Genomic DNA, 20,586 nt, shown 5'->3' on the forward strand with positions numbered 1-20,586 from the left:
AACATTTCACAATTTCTGCCAGGGTATGCAAACTTTTGAGCACAACTGTATATTGTTTCTGTTGGAGATCAAAGGCTATTAATGAGAACATTATATGCCAACAATGGTTACTGTATAAGGATTTTCTACTAAAGTGTGGACAGAGAGAAAACTAAAAGAAGTGAGATGTTTGTTTTGGCCAAGTTTGATGGAACATATAATCTATTTTATTTTCCCTCTTTTAAAGCGGGACTGCAGGAATTCAGCCACTTTGTAAAAGGCATACTTTAAGTTATAGTAAACAAGGTGCATGACACTTCATGGACTTTTCTCTCTAATTTACATCTATCAGTTTTACAGAGCTGGGAGAATGCAGTTATGGCAATACTCCTGGAGCTCTGGCAGGAGAGATCCTGTCTTCTCACACACAGCACCTCTGCCCACCCCTCCCTTCTGTTATCCATTCACAGAAGCCTTTGCATTCTGTAAATGAGTTAACTTAATACAAACTGCTCTGTGATTGGGCAGGAGGGCAGAAATGGACACAGAGACAGAGCCTTAGGAGCTGAGACAAGAGGATCTACCAATGGAGTACCGGAAGCATGGCAATAGTTATGCTCCCAACACTCAGAAAAAATGTAAACTGTAAATCACTGAGATAAATATACGGGGTGGCATGCACCTCACTGGACTTCACCCCTACTGATCTAGCATATTCTACAAAGTAGCTGAATTGCCAAAGTTCATCTTTAAGATTATAAACATGAGGCAAACACATGATTTCCTGATAATGATGTGTAGAGTATGGTTGGCTTCAATCTGATCGTTTCTAAGTAGCTTGGATGACTACAGGCTTTTATCTAAACTTTTCATTATGGCTCGGACAATACACTTTCATCAGAATTTTGATTTCCATTAATTTTAGAAAGTCCGCCATTGACACATTCTGTGTACAGTATATACAGTATCTTCCTATGGAAAATACTGCAGTTGATCCAGAGAATTTTTCTAAGTGGAGCAATCTGGGGGTATTTTTCCTTCATCATAAATTTGTTACAGCTGCCATTAAACGTTGTTGTGGCTTATTTGTTTTTTTATTTTTGAGGTTGAAGCATATTTTCTGTGTAGTTATTGCTACAAAATCAAGAGATGGATTGCATCACTCTGACCATTATTATTATTTCGTGTTAAATGATTTTGTTGAATATATGAGAAATACTAGTAAACTCTGAGAATTTAGCCCTGGTTTAAGTTAACTTATCACCAGGGGCGGACTGACCATTTGGAAACTCGGGCACTGCCCGAGGGCCCGGGGTCATTAGGGGGCCCCATGAGATGCCCCTGGTACCTTTTTCATAGGCTTTTTTGAGTTTGGGCAAGGACACAGGGGCCCCATGATCCCCTATTGCCCGGGGGCCCCATGAGTTGTCAGTCCGCCCCTGCTTATCACTTTAGGCAAAAGCCATGTACTACTCTAGTGATCTCCACTTGTGCTAAGTGGCTGCCCTGCTGTGCCCTGAACACAGGAAGTCAGCCGCTCAGCACCAGCACATTTCAGAGAATTCTTTGCATTTTTGGAATGAATGCAAAGCATTCTCTGATTGGACAAAGTGGAGAGGTGGACAGTGATGTCACACTCTCCACCTTATCTAACCATAGAATGCTTTGCATTCATTCTAAAAATGCAAAGCATTCTCCAAATGGCACCCGTGCTGAGCGACCGACCTCCTGTGTTGTCAATGCAGCAGGGTAGCCACTTTGCATGAGACTCAGAAGCAAGTGGAGATTGCTGGAGTAGCAGTGTCTACTTAAGTGATTTCCAGCTTCAAGGGGCATCAGCCAGGTAAGGTATATGCATAGTTATATTGGTGCAAGCTGGAGTTTTCATTTAACTGCTTCAATACCAAACACTTTTATCCCTTTTCTGCCCAGGCTGATTTTCAGATTTCAGTGCTGTCACATTTTGAATGACAATTGTGTGGTCATGCAACACTGTACCCATATTAAATTTTTATCATTTTATTCACACAAATAGAACTTTCTTTTGGTTATATTTATTCACCATTTTTTTAAAAACATAATGAAAAAAGACCAAAAAATTTGAAAAAAAGTGTTTTTCTTCATTTCTGTTCTAACATTTTGCGAATTAATAAACTTTATTCATAAATTTAGGCCAAACTGTATACTACTACAGTTCTTTGTTGAAAATAACCTAAATCAGTGTTTATTATTTAGTCTGTAGGAAATTTATAGAGTCCACAAACTTTGATCTATATACAGTTGTGACCAAAATTATTCAACCCCCACTGAAATTGAGTGTTTTGGCCAGTTTGACATTGCTTTTGATCATTCAGTCATCTTGCTTACATTTACATTAAAGAGGCACTTGTAGGTCAGACAAATATAACATAACAGTTATAATGAAATAACCACAAATGTCTTTTCTGTGCTCACAGCATTATCAGTTTTATTCAACCCCCAAGTGACATTCAATCTTAGTACTTAGTACAGCATCCTTTTACAGTTATAACAGCTTTTAAACGTGAAGCATAGCTTGACACAAGTGTCTTGCAGCGATCTACGGGTATCTTCGCCCATTCTTCATGGGCAAAGGCCTCCAGTTCAGTCACATTCTTAGGCTTGCGCACTGCAACTGCTTTCTTTAAGTCCCACCAGAGGTTCTCAATCGGATTTAAGTCTGGTGACTGCGATGGCCACTCCAAAATGTTCCAGCCTTTCCTCTGCAACCATGCTCTAGTGGACTTGGAGGTATGCTTGGGATCATTGTCCTGTTGAAAGGTCCAACGTCTCCCAAGCCTCAGGTGTGTGACGGACTGCATCACGTTTCCATCCAATATCTCCTGGTACTGAAGAGAATTCATGGTACCTTGCACACGCTGAAGCTTCCCTGTACCTGCAGAAGCAAAACAGCCCCAAAGCATGATTGACCCTCCACCATGCTTCACAGTAGGCAAGGTGTTCTTTTCATCATAGGCCTTGTTCTTCCTCCTCCAAACATAGCGTTGATCCATGGGCCCAAACAGTTCTAATTTTGTTTCATCAGTCCACAGAACACTATCCCACAACTTTTGTGGTTTGTCCACATGGCTTTTGGCATACTGCAGTCGACTCTTCTTATTCTTTGGAGACAGCAAGGGGGTACGCCTGGGAGTTCTGGCACGGAGGCCTTCATTACGCAGTGTGCGTCTTATTGTCTGGGCTGAAACTTCTGTACCCACATCTGACAAATCTTTTCTCAGTTCCTCAGCAGTCACACGGGGACTTCTCTCCACTCTACGCTTCAGGTAGCGCACAGCAGTCGAAGTCAGCATCTTCTTTCTGCCACGACCAGGTAGCGTTTCAACAGTGCCCTTTGCCTTGAATTTGCGAATGATGCTTCCTAAGGTGTCTCTTGGTATGTTTAACATCTTTGCAATCTTCTTATAGCCATTGCCCTTCCTGTGAAGAGAAATCACCTCTTCTCTTGTCTTCCTGGACCATTCTCTTGCCTTCACCATGTTTGTAACCACACCAGTAAATGTCTAGAAGGAGCTGAGTATCACAGTCATTTTAAAGCTGCCTAATTGGTGCTTATTATGCTTGATTGCTGCTCGGTGACATCCACAGGTGTTTTCAATACCTGATGGAAAGCACCTGTATGAACCTCTGTTCTTCAGAGTGGTAGTCTTTAAGGGGTTGAATAATTGTGGCAATGAAGAAACCACATAAGAACCATTTACTACTGTATTACATAAACAATTGATGTCATTTTAGTTGCATTTGGGTAGTTACAACGTCCTTGTAGGATTTGATTCTGAATACAATTCCAAATGTACACTATAGTCCCTAAACCCCTTTACAGCATTGGGGGTTGAATAATTTTGGTCACAACTGTATACTGTATATATATATGTATATATTGGAAAATTAATCAGTCCTGATGTACTGATGGCCTATCTCATTTCTTGAGGCCCTAAATTGCCAGGATAGTAAAAAAAATACCCCCCAAATGTCCTCTTTTTGGAAAGTAGACAGTCAATGGTATTTAGTAAAAAGGCATGGCAAGGTTTTTGAAGTTGTAATTTTTTGGAAAATGAAGAGATTAAAAAAATGTTTTTTTTCACAATTTTCTTACATACTGTCACAAGTACAGTACAGTGTCATCATATAACCCGTGTGGCGATGATCAGAGAAACTGACTAGTGACATTATGTAAAAAAACAAAACAAAACATTTTTAAAATAATTCTTTCTTTTCTTACAATTTTTTTTTTTTAGATACAGTGACCGGAGCAATACAGTGTTACTATAGTAACACTGTGCTACTCTGGGGAGATGATGAGCATTTTATTTTACACACTATAATTGCTTATAACAGAATTGTACATTTATACATTTTTTTCTGAATTAAATGAATGTTTACTATTGTTATTAACTGTGATTGGCCACAGCTAATCACATGGTATAGATGGGCTGTGATTGGCCCTGTCTGTACCATGCGATCACTATGACCTATCACAGAGCTCAACAACAGTAAGGGCTGCTGTTAGAAACCTTGAGGCCCCATACAGCCAATCTGACAGGGCCACCCTCCCAAAAAACAAACAGTTAACTATGCTTTAGTTATGAATGAACACAGTGAGTGATCGGTACCGATCACTCATTGCATTAATTAAGGAAAGGAACGGGGCTGGTAAATGTGACATATTTACCAGACCCTTCACCCATTCTCCATCCTGAAGGATCCTTTTGTGTGCTTGCAGCTTTCATTGGAAAGGAGAGGAGGGAAGCTGGCAGCACTGTGGGGGTGGGGGCAGCAAGGAGAATCGTATGGTGCACAAGGAGGGTGATGGGTGTGGTGGGGGGTAACAGATCCCCTGTATGGCTCTCTATGCAGCAGCTCAAAGCCAGCAAGAGGGAGAGGAGAAGAAGCCAGCTTTTAGCTGCTGCAGAGAGAGACATACAGGGGATTGGTTCCAGGAGTTGCCCCCTGCCACACCGATCACCCTCTCTGCCCACATCCAATTCACCCAGCTGCCTGGGCCCCTCTGCTTGCCTGGGCCCTGTAAAGGAGGACTGGTGGTATCCCCTTAGCCACGGCCCTGACAACAGTACACAATGAAAGACATGAATCAAAGCCTTTCATTATGTACGATTGTCATGCGATTTGCTGTGATTGGCCACAGCGATCACATGGTACCGACAGAGGGCTGATACAGTGATCTGTCATCGGCTTGTGGCCTGTGATCCTGGGGGGATGTTATATGATGTCCTCTCAGGATAATAGGGCTCCCATCCAGCTGTTATATTACAATAGGCTGTACAGGAAAGGGTTAAACGGTATTTTTCTTTAGCCAAGTTCTGCCTGACCACTTGTATGTGTCAAACCAGCTATTGACAAGGCTTCTGTTTGTAATCACACTGGAGGAAATAACATTAAAGGTCCAGGTAGCTGTTTTCAATCAAGCATTGATGAAGAATTAATCTTTGGACTCCCAAAACATGTTGAATACTCTTTGGATAGCTCTCCTGACTTTTATTTGAATAAAGACGTGTCTGGACCTCTTAGCAGAGGTTTGGCATTTTAATTTCCATTTTTGTTACATTACTCTACAAGCGAAGGAAATCTCTGGGATTGTCTTTTTTTTTTTATGCTGTTTTTGCCAACTGCCAACTTAGTACTTGAGGAGAATTTATAGGGCGCATCTGTCATGGAGACAATCAATAGGAAGATGATAGCTGGTATGTGTGATGAATGGAGACATGCCATGGGCAGCACTTCTAAGAGTTTGAAGCAGATTCTAGGATGAGGAGAGAAGAAACAAGAAGGCGCTTCTAAGTGCAGTAGGTCCAAAAAGTTTTAATAAGGTTTAAAATACTTACAAAAGTGACAAATTAACAGGCTCATCAAATGTATGTCTTTGAAGAGCACTTCCCACCATGTGTCAGCCCGCTGAGCCGGGCCAGCAGCTGCAGGGGGATGTGATACCAGGATGGCCACCGCTCTTCTGGGAACACTGGAAAGCACACTGGAACGCATGCTGTCTGTGTGGAGCGCAAATCTGAAGTGACACGAACAGAAGGTGGTGATGTGTATCGGAGCATGTATGGAATGCATGAAGAAGGAGCATTCCATGCATGCTTCAAAATGCTTCACCACCCTCTGTTCACGTCACTTGTGGTTTGTGCTCCATATGGACAGCATGCGTTCCAGCCAGGGGTGGACTGACCATTTGGAAACTCGGGCACTGCCTGAGGGCCTGGGGTCAATAGCGGGCCCCATGAGATGTCCCTGGTACCTTTTTCATAGGCTTTTTTGAGTTTGGGCATGGACACGGGGGCCCCATGATCCCCTATTGCCCGGGGGCCCCATCTGTTGTCAGTCCGCCCCTGGTTCCAGCATTCCCAGAAGAGCGGTGACCATCTTGGCATCACATCCTGAGCTCCCCCTGCAGCTGCTGGCCGGAACAGCAGTCTGACACACAGTGAGAAGAGCCTCGCAAGGACGTACATTTGATGAACCCGTTAATGTATAACTCTTGTAAGTGTTTTTAACCGTACTTTTTGGTCTTACTGCACTCAGAAGCACCTTCTTGTTTCTTCTCAACTTGGTACTTTCCTGGCTACTATTATTCCTCTGCAGACCTGTCCTGATCCTGGTCTGTTGACTTGGTACTTCGCCTAGCTATTGATACTCCAACACTGACCTAGTCTGGCCTAGAACTTTTCCCTCTTTCTTCCCAACTACCTAGAATCAACATTTTCTGAACCTTTTGACTTTTTCATCAAAGTCTCCCTTCAGAGTACGTGACAGCTATGTCACCTCCAATCAAAAATAAAAAAAAACAGGATAAATGGCGCCAGGGAGGTTAAGTCTGACCAGGTGTTCTAATATTAAGTATGTCATATACAAAGGATGTAAAGTGAAACATAAAATGTTGTAAAAATTATGAAAGATGTCCCAAAGGTGTCCTTAGAAGTCTGTAATCGTCCAACAGACTTCCAAGCAGCTCTACAGTGAGATTAAAGTTATCTCTGTAGAACACAGAAAAAGACAACATGGGGCGCCAACTAAGTGCAGTATGTAAGTATTCTTTTATTAAAGAGTATTTACATATTGCACTTAGTTGGCATTCCTTGTTGTCTATTTCAGTGTCACCTCCAGCCACCTCCTGTGTTCTTTTATCAGAACTCACTTCACTAAGATAGTGAAAAAATATGTACCTTATATTATTCAGGTAGTTATAGTACCAAGATGTTTACTATTTCAATATGTCCATTTCCATTCTTCTTGCAGCATTTATGTCCAAAATGTCCAAAATGTTTCAAGGAAGACTTAAAACCATAAAATAGAAAAGGTATATGATGGCCAAGACAGGAACAACATTGGACAGCTTTATTTCCTGATTATCAGGATCTTGTCATACTGTATGATCAAAATTCTGCAATCTGGAAAGCCTCTAAGAAAATGTTATGTTTGAGTGCCGCACACAGCTTTCAAGTGTCAAGCTATTGGCACATCATCTGGAATCTAGGATGATGGATGGCCTGGAAGACTGCTTCCAGTGCAATAATATTCTGATAATAATAATGTGACTCTTGGCAATGATGCTGTATAATGAAGGTCTGGAAATGTCCCTAATAAAATACACATAAATAAAAATACTTAAAAAAATACTAATGATCACTTTTTTTTTACTCCTTTTCCTTATTTGGCTGGTGCTGAATAAAAGTGATTCTATAAGGTTTTAAAGTAAACTGGGGAAAAGTACACACATTCACTTTCATATTATTGAGTTCAGTTTATTATTGATGTAGCACCCTCTAGTGTGCTACTAAAATAGTGTAGTGTATTGCGGGTAAAGTCATTGTGTAGGAATCATGGTAACTGTGTGAGTCTGTGATTGAGGTTGCATTATTGCAGGTCAGCTGGATGACTTAACAGGTTGTGGCTCTACTGCCTCCTCCTGACTCTAGAGGACCACAGACCCTTCCAGAAGTTGGTAAGCAGGAAGGGGTGGAGACCTAATCTGCATGGTCATGGGAGTCTGGCCAATCCCAGGTATGGAAGCCGTAGCAGAGTGGAGGACTGGTTTGATAAATATGGAAAAGTCAGGCTGACAGAGAAATCAGGTGGAAGATGGAGTGCTGAGGAGACTGTGGGTGCCTGGGAGGGGTCCCCTAGGTCTAGGGGAGCCAGCCTCCAGGCTGAGCTCGGGCTGACTCAGGAGGATACACTCAGCAGTGAGGTTGTGGAGATGGGAGCAGCTCTATAGGAGGAGAGAAGATATCTCTGCATGTATTTACAAGAAGCTAAGCTGATTATGGAGGGGCTGCTAGTTCCTCACCCATAAAGGGCAGCTGCTACTGATCCACAATGACTGATGGCTTTCAAGAAAAGAACAGTCCAGGATCTGCCTTTGTACATAGGAAGGAAGTGCTCCCCCTCTATTGATCCAAGCCAGCTGGGCATCCCATGATCCCTTTTTCCCTATCCAAGTTGATTTCCCCTAAGAAAACAACAAACCAAGACCATGGACTGGTTAATATCTCTTGGATGCAAGTCTGTGTGCTAAATACCTGCTGCCTGGCTGTGTGGAGAGGAGCTTAGGGGTAACCACAACACAGTGGCCCTCATGAGGGTAGCGCTATATCGATAGAGCATACAGAGACATTTTAGACAAGTAGACAGCAGCTAATATTATACCTACAGCTTGATTACATTATTTGTTTTGAATTTCTTTGGCTAGGTCAAATACCAGTTGTTCTCTAGTTCTTTACATTTTTGGAGATCATCTCTGAATGAGTGGCCTGCAAGCACTTCAATCAGGTCTACAGCATGGTGGACTGCACACTAAGTGACAGTGGCTCTGGCAAAGCTGTGGCATTGTAAGCATTGTCTGTCAATGACAGTGATAGTACAGCACTAACGCCATGAATAGAATAAATCAGCTCTTGGGCTTATGCTCCTGCTCAGGAGCAGAACATCGTAAACACACTGCATGACAATGCTCCTGCATTGTTCACATAGGAAGTGTTATCCTTCCAGCTGCCATAACATTTCTTCTTAGTCTGACTGATACAGCTCTGTCCTGCCTCCCTTTGCAGTAATAGATCACTGCTATAGAGATCTATAGTTAACTAATTACAGCCAGCAAGAGATCACTAATAAAAGTGATATGTTGTAGCAGTGCTACAGTACATAAGGAGGCAGAACAAAAAAGGAAATGAGTACAACAATACATCAATTACATTTATAATAAAAATAAATAATACCTCACCCTATTGAGCCCCTAATCACAATTATATGGGCTGTTTTGGAAGACATAAGAGAGCACAATGTCTTTCAAAATCCTAATGATAGCGATCCTATGAAAATGTCACCAACATTTTAATTTCTGATAATATAAATTTGACTTGATCTTTTCTTAAGGGCCTATTCACACTATGCATTAGGTTATGTATGCATGTGTGCCAATGCAATGTGGTACTATAAATTAAGGTGGTGTAGCACTATCCCTGTAGGAGTCAGTCATTGAGTTTTTGGGTTCCCTTATAGTCCTTCACAGCCAGGCAACACACATTCTTTCTGCCACATTTGTACTCAGAGTCAGTAAACAATCCTTGAGCTTGGTTTTATGTTTTATTAAGGGGTATTGAACTTGGATGGGGTAAAGGGGTGTATGGGATGTCCAAGGAAATGTAGACACTTGAGGTCAAACGTCTTAGCAACTATGTACAGATGTGAATAAAGAGAATAAAAGTCTCTCATTTAAAAAACTCTCCAGCCCTTCTGGTGTACCTCCTCAGACCCCAGATGAATCCTTCTCTTCACGCAGCTGCCTGAGGGAATCCCTGAGCATGGGGCCCAGAAGCTGCCATGGTAGTGAAGCAGCCCTAGATGAGGAGCTAGTTGGGCTTGTCACCTGACTGCCCTCTCCCCTTATCTGGCCCAGGATTTGTAGGATTACTCACTAAGTCCTCTCCTGCAAACTTGTTGGTTGGTGGCTGCCTTCAGGCTTACACTGGGATGCCTCCTTCCCTGCTTCCCAGGCTGTCCTCTCTCGGAACAGTTGAGGCAGAGAGATCCTCCTTCCCAGCTCCTGCTTGCAGGTAGGTCCCTCCCTGGGCCCCCTCTTAGGCTCCACACTCTGGCCTTCTCACACCAACTGCCACCCGACACTGACCACTTCCTGATCAGGCTCTCTCATACTTAAGGGCTGTCCTGAACCCATGCCAAGCCTCCTGCTTGGGGATTGGTCAAGATCCCTTAAGTATGCAGATAAGCCCCTCCTTACCCCAACCCACTGCCTTCCAGAAACTTCTCAAGCTTCTGGAGAAGGGGGAGGTATCAGGGAACTGATCTGCAGAGCCCTCAGCACTGACCTAAAGTCACCTGGCTGACTCCAGCCAGGCTGACTCGTACCAGTCTGCTATCCAGCCTCTAACTAAAATACCTAACTAGCTCACCCTGGCTAACTGGAGAGGTGCTACAGTGGTATTAAATCCAAAAGCAAACATTTATTATATTGCAGCTTACCAATTCTTAGATGTGATGGCTGCAATTGTTTTCTTTTTTAGGCTTTCTTTTCTTTATTTTTATCTGGTGATCCAGCCAGTAATCTTCCACTGGATTAAGAAGCAATCGAGTTGCCGTTTAATATTTTTTAAGATATTTTGGCACAAGTGGACGTTTTAGCCTGAGTACCAGCCTTCAGCTGTGATTGATTATTGAGTGGTTGAGCTTGGGTGAATTTGATATAATCCAGCCAGTAAGTCTGTTGTTTTACAACAGTACAAGATCTCCTATTTGTAGCAGTTTAGAGCGTTGAAATAAACCATTTACCACTAACAAGGGTGCTTATAATGATAAGCTTTTAGTTTTTTTTTTTTTACTGTTAATTCTTTATCCCAAAAGCAAAAAACTGTTTCTATAACTGTTTGTGTAACTGTAGTTTTAGCTTGAGTTTGACTTCAGTTTGCTAGTGTATCTAAAGCTGCTAGTCCATGTAACATTCCCCTCCCCAATACTGACAATGCTGCTGTACAATGGTGCCTCTGTTGCTCTTTCATCCAGAGTGGGGGCACTATAATACAAGGGCTGTGTTATTTGCCAGATCAATTATTTGAAAGCAGAGGGTAAAAAGCCTAAAAAAGAAAATGAATGTAGCCACCACATCTAATGATTGGCAAGCTGCAATATATTACATTTTTTGGTTTGGGGTTTAATATCGCTTTAAGGTTCTGTAAGTCAGCCCATTCAGTTTTAAATTTCACTACCAATCAGACAGGACTTCTTTTCAATGCAGTATGCCACAAAAGGCCCATTTACATGTATGTGTTGCATTAACATTCAGAATCGATAAATCGTATCACAACGCACTGCATGCATTTTAACAGCATTCCTTGGATTTCACTTTCCTAGTTATATTGACATAAATCTGACTAGTGAGAGCAATGGGTTAAATATACTAGGAAGACATCTTTTATTTGGTCTTCACTATACAATCACCAATAGAGGAACATTGTTGGTGAATTCCTTCCAGACCTATTTAAAGTAAAATTAAAATCAACATTTTTCTTCATCTATCCATCTCAGATGAAGTAAGGGAGGGTTATATGCCCCGTTGTTTTTTTGTTTTTTTTACACCTCCAGTTGTGGATATGTCCCTTTACTCCCTGCCCCATAGTCAAAACAGGAGAGCTGTCACCAGGGTCACTAGAGCTAGCATCCCCATTGGAAGATTTTCCTTCTATTCCTGTTCTGGTGACAATCTAAAATTTCACTCTCAGTGACAAAAGGAACAAATTAAGAGGGTGAATCTCCCTACTGGGGGCACAGACAGCAATACAAATGTGACAGGTGTCCAAATCCCTCTCCATTCTTATCAAAAACTACAAAAATCTCTTTAGTTGCAATTTAATAAAAAATATAAAGGACATGAAATATCTAGCACCCCAAAAAAACTACTAAGAAATGATCTATCACTAATTTGACAACAGTGAACTGAAATCTGGTAACCAATGCTAAATTATTGCCTAAAGGCCTGATTGGCTTCAGTGGAATTTTCCTTTAGAATAAACTATAATTAATGATTGAGCACATACTCCCCATATTGCTTATTGCTCACTAGATGGCGACAGACTACCACAAATGTATACAGCACCAGCATAGAATGAGTATACAAGAACACGTCTATTAGATCAAATGGCAAAGCAGTAACTTCTATCAATCATCTTTAAAAATTAAACCCGTCTTCAGGGAGCTTAATGAAAATGGATGCAACTTTGAAAAGGCTGCAGAATGCATTGTTAGTCCTTACAAATTCTGCCCAGTAAATTCCGCTATTCCTAAGAAACAGATATTGAAAACTGCTTGTTACATTTAGATTCTGTGTAGATATAAATATACATACATACTAACAGGCTTTTGACATGTTCCAGCCATCACTGGCGTTAGTGTCTGTGTAGACAGAAAGTAGCTGCAAAGAGGCTGCCAGAGACGCAACAAAAGGTTAACCACTTTACAACCGCACTTTAGTCGAATGACGGTTCTTCAGTTCTGGGAGGGTGTCATATGATGTCCTCCCAGAACATGCCCCCAGCAATGCCGCCCAACAGTGCTGCCCAACAGTGCTGCCAGTCAGTGCTGCCAGGCAGTACCTTTCAGTGCTGCTTGTTAGTGCCCATCAGTGCCCATCATTGCAGCCTATCAGTGCCCATCAGTCAGTACTGCCAGGCAGTACCCTTCAGTGCTGCTTGTTAGTGCCCATCAGTGCCCATCATTGCAGCCTATCAGTGCCCATCAGTCAGTGCTGCCAGGCAGTACCCTTCAGTGCTGCTTGTTAGTACTCATCATTGCCACCTATCAGTGCCATCAGTTAGTGCCACCAGTCAGTGCCCATCAATGCAGCAGCATCAGTGCATCCTCATCAATGCCCATCAGTGACCCTTCATCAGTGCCCCCTCATCAGTGCAGCCTATCAGTGCCCATCAGTGCCACCTCATCATTGCTGCCTATCAGTGCCCATCAGTCAGTGCTGCCAGGCAGTACCCTTCAGTGCTGCTTGTTAATACCCATCATTGCCACCTATCAGTGCCATCAGTTAGTGCCACCAGTCAGTGCCCATCAATGCAGCAGCATCAGTGCATCCTCATCAATGTCCATCAATGACGCTTCATCAGTGCCCCCTCATCAGTGCAGCCTATCAGTGCCCATCAGTGCCACCTCATCAGTGCTGCCTATCAGTGCCCAACAGTGCTGTCTATCAGTGCAGCCTCATCAATGCACATTAGGGAAGGAGAAAAATGACCTGTTTTCAAAATTTTATAATAGAAACAAACAAAAAAAATGTTTTCAAAATGTTTGTTTTTTTTTGTTTATAGTGCAAAAAAAAACCTGGTGGCAATTAAATACCACCAAAAGAAAGCTCTATCTGTGTGAAAAAATATGCTAAACATTTCAAATGGGTGCAGTGTTGCATGACCGTGCAATTGTCATTCAAAGTGCAACAGCACTGAAAGCTGAGAATTGGCCTGAGCAGGAAGGGGGTGAAAGTGCCCAGTAGGCAACAGGTTAAAAAAGACAAAAATATATTTTTTTTAGCTACTTGAATACCAGCCTGGATTAGCCCTTCATTAGTAGAGAATGATTCAGTGTTCATTTAATATAATTTATTTAGACAAATAGAGCTTTCATTGGTGGTGTGTCTTACCACTTGTTTATTTCATTATATAAAGTAAGAAAAAAATTTAAAAGATTAAAGAAAGAACTTTCCCTTACTTCCAGGGCTTAAATTCCAGAGCTGTGCAAAGAAAAAATCCCCAAAATGACCTCTTTTTTTTTTAAAGCATACAGGTCATACACAGAGGGAGGAGGAAGTGAAGTGGTTAATGTACAAGTCACAAACAGTGGGAGAATGGAGACAAAGGGGGGTTTGTGTGTGGGATATGGAAGGTGAAAGGTTAATATACGGATCACTAATGAGACAATGCAGTTGATAGGCAAAATAGGCAGTGCACTTTGCAAAGTGCAGTTGCTCCAGAGCTTAGTAAATGAAGTTTAGCTTCACTTTGCAAAGAATACCCAATCATATGCAAGGCAAATTTAAAAAAACACAGCATTTTGATTGCACATGATTGGATGATGGAAGACAGCGGAGCTTCTGCTGATTTATCAAGCTCTGGAGCAACTGTACTTTGCGAAGTGCACAGTCGATGTGCCTTTAGTAAATCAACCCCTATGTATTTATGTATGTTGAATTTATATAATGTATCCTATATTGGTGCAAACAGCTTTTCACCTTTCACCTTTTGTTTAGCTTTTAGCTTCTAGGAGCAGAAAAAAATGCTAATAAAAGCTTCTAGGAACTTAAACACGCACTAGTGTGCATGGAGCCGAAGCGCTTGTTCATGAATTTTATGACACATGTAGTGACCTCAAGCACACTTCCTGGAAGCATCAGAAACTTACAGGGGAACATGCTTAATCTCTTTTTAACCACTTCAAGTCCAGACACTTCCACCCCCTTCTAGTCTAGGCCAATTTTTATCTTTCAGCGCTATCACACTTTGAATGACATTTGCGCGGTCATGCAACACTGTACCCATATGAATTTTTTAGCATTTTTTTTGAGACACATAACACTTTATTTTGGTGGTATTTATTCACCACTGGGTTTTTTAATTTTTTTCCTATATAAATGAAAAAGTCCAAACATTTTGAAAAAAAAAGGGTTTTTCTTATAAAATTTTGCAAATAAATATTCTTTCTTCATAAATCCTGGCCAAAATGTATTCAGCTATCTTTTTAGTAAAAAAAATAACCCAAATTAGTTTATAAACAAAAATTTTAATTTTTCTAAATGTTTTATTACATTTTTATTATTTTTTATATTATTATTTATGTTTTTTTAACATACCATCACTCTAGCAGTACTACTTGTGGGGGGTGATGACAATTTTTTTTTCTTTTGTTACACTGATTGCTTTTACACCCATAAAGGCTGTAAAAGCAATCAATTCTCCTTCTCTCTGGCTGCATTCCTACAGCCATTGAAAAATATTGTGTGAGCTGTGATTGGTCACAGCTTGTTATATGGTACAAGGCCAGGGGCGGACTGACCATTTGGAAACTCGGGCACTGCCCGAGGGCCTGGGGTCAGTAGGGTGCCCCATGAGATGCCCCTGGTACCTTTTTCATAGACTTTTTTGAGTTCGGGCAAGGACACAGGGGCCCCATGATACCCTATTGCCCGGGGGCCCCATGTGTTGTCAGTCCGCCCCTGTACAAGGCTGTTGTGAATAGCCGTGTACCATGTGATCTCTGTGATCATTCACAGATTTTACTAGTAGTAAGCAATGATGTCAGAAGTGACATCTTGCCTACTACTATTCATGTGATCACTGATTGGCCAATCAGTGATCACGTTATCGGGACCTCACACAGATGTCCCGTACAACGATCGGTGTCCTCCGGACACAGCTGGAACCAGATAGCAGTGCTGCATGCTCCCAGGGAGCGCACACAGGCAGTGAATGCGGAGGCCGTTTATAAACGGCCACCCACTCCTGCACTGCTCCCGTCCGCCTGTTTATGTACATGGGCCAAACAGGAAGTGGTTAAAGTTTTTTTTTTTTTTTTTCCCTTGCTTTATAAATCTGAAGATTTTACTAGGAGAATATCCTGCCCCGAAGATTCTTGTTCAGGCACATGTTGTGACGGGTGACAATGCTCTGTCTCTGTCATCCACCTGTGATCCTGCATTGTCACGTCCCACATTCAGCTGATGAGGTCTACAGGCGGCTGTGCTGACATGTATTACGCAGGCATAGTCCACTGTCCAGTCTAGAGAAATGATGTACAAGCAGCAGAAGAGCAAGTGAATGTAGACAGGAAGTGGCTGAATAAGTTTGGAGGAAATCAGCAGTGTTGTGATGATAAAACTTTGAAAGAAGTTGTTGTTTATGATTCTCAATGCTTTAGTAGACTAAACGCCATCCATGAGGGGTTAGATCTACTTTAAACATACACAATATGATTTCTCCAATCCATAATAGTGAATGAGGACTGGAGCAATTAGCAATAATTATGTAAATTAGTAAAGCAAGAAAAAAAAACTGAAAAGACCTAATACAACAGAGATAATGTAATTATATAAGGTGAACATTCATTTTGTTTTACGTCACCCTGACCTATTTTACAGGAGAAATATTTGCTTGCTCTTACATTTACCTTTGAGTTAGCCACGCTCCTTTAATTAAATGCTGAAAAATGCTGTTTTACATCTATTAATAAACTCATATCTTTGCTATCAGAAATCTAGCTTTAATATGGGACAGAACCTTTTGGATGGAATGGGGCAAGTCTATACACTGATAAATCTAAAGCTTGTGTTTCCTAATAAAATTTCACTACAGAGCCATTCCAGGCAAGCAAATATAGTGAAGCCATTTAACTTCCAACCAATAAATTTAGCAACTGTGTTAACACCAGAAATTTCCTTTAACCGCTTGCCCTCCGCCCTATAGCAGAAGTACTGCTACAGGGCAGCTTGGCTGTGCAAAATCATGTGTGTATATATATATATATATATATATATATATATATATATATACCTGATTTGCATTTCTGGGTAGGGGGTGCTCGCTGCCCTACCCACACCGCTATTGGCTGCTGGGGATGCCAATCACCGGGTCCCAGCAGACGATTCACGGCTGGGACTCGGTGATCGTAAGCAAGGCTGAGAGGAGAGAGATCTGTGTGTATACAACACAGGTCTCTCTCCTGTCTGCATGGGCATGCTGCTTTGTATCTCTCTGCATGCAGAGAGATACAAAGCAGCATGTCTCCCAAGTAAAACAGTACACAGCACACAGTTAACCAAAAAACAAATTGTCTGGAGTTCTTCTTTAAATAGGCTCAGGTAAGTTGATACTAAGCAACTCTGTGATTTACTGCTTGGAACAATTTTAGGAGGGCAGGTTAAGCCCATTAAAGAAATTATTCATCTATTAAAATATTGGATTGTAGAGACCCTGTCCTATGCTATTGTGTCCCTAACTGAGTTTAGTGTATTTGTTGTGGTAACCAGCCTGAACATCAGACTACTTTTCTCTATGGTCTTCATATCTTCCATAAGCTTAGTGGGTTGATTAATTTTGTTACTACTGTGATGGAGGTTCCAGAAATAAGTAGAGTGTGAAGGACAATCACTAAGTTGTGAATACAGAGCTTGTAGACAGGTGCCTACTTTTTATTGTGTTAAGGCTGTTAACCACTGAAGCTCTGAAAGTTTTTACCCCCTTCATGACCAGGCCCTCTTTTTGCTATTAGGCACTGTGCTATTTAAACGTGCAATTGCGTGGTTAAGGTGGTCAGCGCTGCACCCAAATTAAATTTAAATATTTTTTTTCCATACAAATAGAGCTTTCTTTTGGTGGTATTTGATCACTACTGGGTTGTTTTTTATTATATGAATAAAAAAGACCAAACATTTTGAAAAATGCCATAAAACACATCAAATAAAATATTAAAACAAATCAAATTTCTATATAAATTTAGGCCAAAATATATTCAGCTTTATGTCCTTGATTAAAAAAAAAAAATCTCAATAAGTGTGTATTAATTGGTTTGTGTGAAAGTTATAGCGTCTACAAAAACTATGGTATATATACTGAAATTTTATTTATTTATTTTATACTAGTAATGGCGGTGATCAGCAACTTTTAGTGGGACTGTGATACTGCGGCGGGCAATCTGACATTAAATGATCCTGGGTGGAAACTGACACTAATACAGTGATCAGTGATAATTCTATACACCTGACTTTCTCAATCCTTTCAACACAGAGGAACCCTTGAAATAACTTTCCGGTCTCAGGGAACTCCTGCTAAAAATGACTATATCTACTCATGATACATTAGTGTGATGGTCATTGGAAAGAATGCTCCTTATACTTGTGGTAATTGGGAAGAGCTTCTTCTTACAGATCGCTAAAAAGATCAGTGGTGTCAGTGGGAACCTATCTGAGAGGCAGAAATTGTTCATTAATCAAGGAACCTCTAGCAACCTCTGAAGGAACCCTAGGATCCCATGGAACCTTGGTTGAGAAACCCTGCTATATACTGTTGCTGTACTAATGACACTGGTTGGGAAGGGGTTAACATCTAATGGCAATCAAAGGGTTACTGTGTGCCTAACAATGAATGGGGAGTCCAGTTTGGTTCGGTACAGCTCCCCTCATACGGGACACTTTTTCGAGGGCATTCATGTGAATGGACTCTGTTGCTATAGACTGCCTTAACTTTCAGATATTGGCAGCACCACTACAAATAGCACAGCCAAATCATCCCAAACCTCCCAATAAGCTGGCCCAACCAATATTTGAGGTACTTGTTCTTATGTATGGTGTGGGTGTTGATAAATATGTGGGGCAAAATCCCAGAGTGTTCTCTAGTCCTGTGCTTTTGCCTGGCGAAAATGTGTGTTTAGAGTTTCTCCCTACTTGGCCTTGCAGTTAGCCTGGAGCATGTATGAGAGGCCCAAGGACTTCAACTACCTGGAGTACAAATCTGCAGGTAGCTGGGCTGAGAGGAACCTTCTTTCTGAAGAGTTTTGCAGAGCAGTTGGGTAAAACTCTTTACTGGACATTGTAAGAAGGATTTATTGCCCATCAGTCAGGGTATCTTTGCCTGCTATCAGAGAGTCTAGGGCAACTTGATTAGAGAGAGAACCACTGTTGCTGCCCTTACAGGGTAATACATTTTTGGATCCAATTAACGAAAAAAGAATCTGATTGTAATACTTCTTAGTACTGGATTTTTTTACAAGCTTTCTGTAGGTGAAAGAGAGTGGGGTTGAGTATGATTTTGATCAAATACAGATAGAAAGATGGGTAAACCGGTGTGCTAAAGCAATGTGCTACAGAAAAGCTAAACTAGGAAAGTAGACTGCACCTCTCTGCAATGTTTTCTTTTCAGTTTTGAGTGTTGTGCCCCTTTAAGCATCTGGGGATAACAACATGCCCAAGTTTATAGTCTGGTACAACCTCCTCTCCTTTCCTCTCCTCTCCTCTCCTTGTGATGACAAAGTCATTTTAAAGTGCAATGCCAAACAATAGGTTTAACCAATCAGCTACTAAAGCTGAAGTCAGGGAGTCCACTCAATTTTTCTTGGTCAGAATTTTAATACACTTCAATGCATTTAGATTCTGTAACCTTCTCACCATGCTTCTTGGTAAAACTACTGTCTGGAATAATTGTGTGAGGACAAAATTTTAGTGAGCTTGGTGAAAAGGTTGCACTTCAACACCATTCAGAACAAGTGGGAATTTAATAGTGAGCCAGCTAGGTGTAGAAGGTGAAATTTATGAATGAAAATGACTACTAAAATTTTTATGTGACCTAAGTACAGTAAACATAGCTAAGAATCAATAAAGCTGAACTCCACAGATGAAATGCATTTAAGGTAGCTGTTTCACGTGCCTAATAATTTGTATATCTATCCATCTAGTTCTGAGGTTTACACAGCCCTGCGGCACAGTACAGCCAGGTGGCTGACAGCAGTTACAGAATACAATGATGTCCTAACTCCACCCCAGCCTAATTATTGGAGAGAAAGAGCAACAGCAGACAGATCAGGTCAGCCATCTGCTGACTCTGCTCTCTCCTCCCATCAGTATGTTCCTTGTCAAAACATTTGCAATACACCTGATTGGCTCCCAGTCTTGACCCTACCTTTCCTAGTCTCAGTCCTGCATTCCAGAGGATTTCAAGAGGCTGATACAAAGTCAAAGTTAGGTACAGTATGTACACCAATTTAATGTAAAAAAGAATAAATTGAATTACTTATAAATAAACACAGAGCAGAATGAATGTTGTGTCTTTAGATGTGTCTGGAGTTCTGCTTTAAGTATCTGGGAACTTTTAAGCATGGGAATCAGGTATATTTGTTCCTATCATATTCACCAAGTGACACTTGGGTTTATCTATGATTTTTGTAATTCTCTTGTAGGGACCCTACCTTATGTAGTTGAGTCTCCAGCTAAAATTAGTGTGTGTTTTGGCTGTAACCGGCCTGAACTGTTAAATTCATTTTCAGGGCTTTGCATGTGTTCTGTAAGCCCAGAAGCGTTGATTGATTCCGCTTGTTCCTGGATCAAGTCTCCAGTAAGCAGTGCAGGAGAGTCAAATATTGCTGTTATGAATATTTATTTGATCCAACCAATCCCACCTATTTTTCACCCCACTATACTCCAGACTCTGAAAACTGAGATGTTAGCCCTCTAAGCCACCTGGAGATAACCTTACCATTAGAGGTGGTGGTGGTGGAGGGGTGCTACACTGTAGTATGCCTTTCTATCACCCTACGGTATTGGTAACTGATTGTCAACCACCCCTGATATGGGTACATTAATTACCACTAACCCCTAGTTGTCTATTCATATTTTGTAAACAATCCATTATGCTTTTAAAAATAGAAAAATACTTGCTGATTTCTATTTTGTGCATGGCATGGTAGTAAACCGCCTGCAAAATTCCTAAATAATGGGCCCCCTGCAGTTCTAGGTCATAATGTACTAGTATGCACCGCAGACTAGAACATTAT

Source organism: Staurois parvus, unplaced genomic scaffold (assembly GCF_062004578.1).
Source record: "Staurois parvus isolate SC_StPar_1 unplaced genomic scaffold, SC_StPar_1.0 ptg000031l, whole genome shotgun sequence".
Taxonomy (NCBI): domain Eukaryota; kingdom Metazoa; phylum Chordata; class Amphibia; order Anura; family Ranidae; genus Staurois; species Staurois parvus.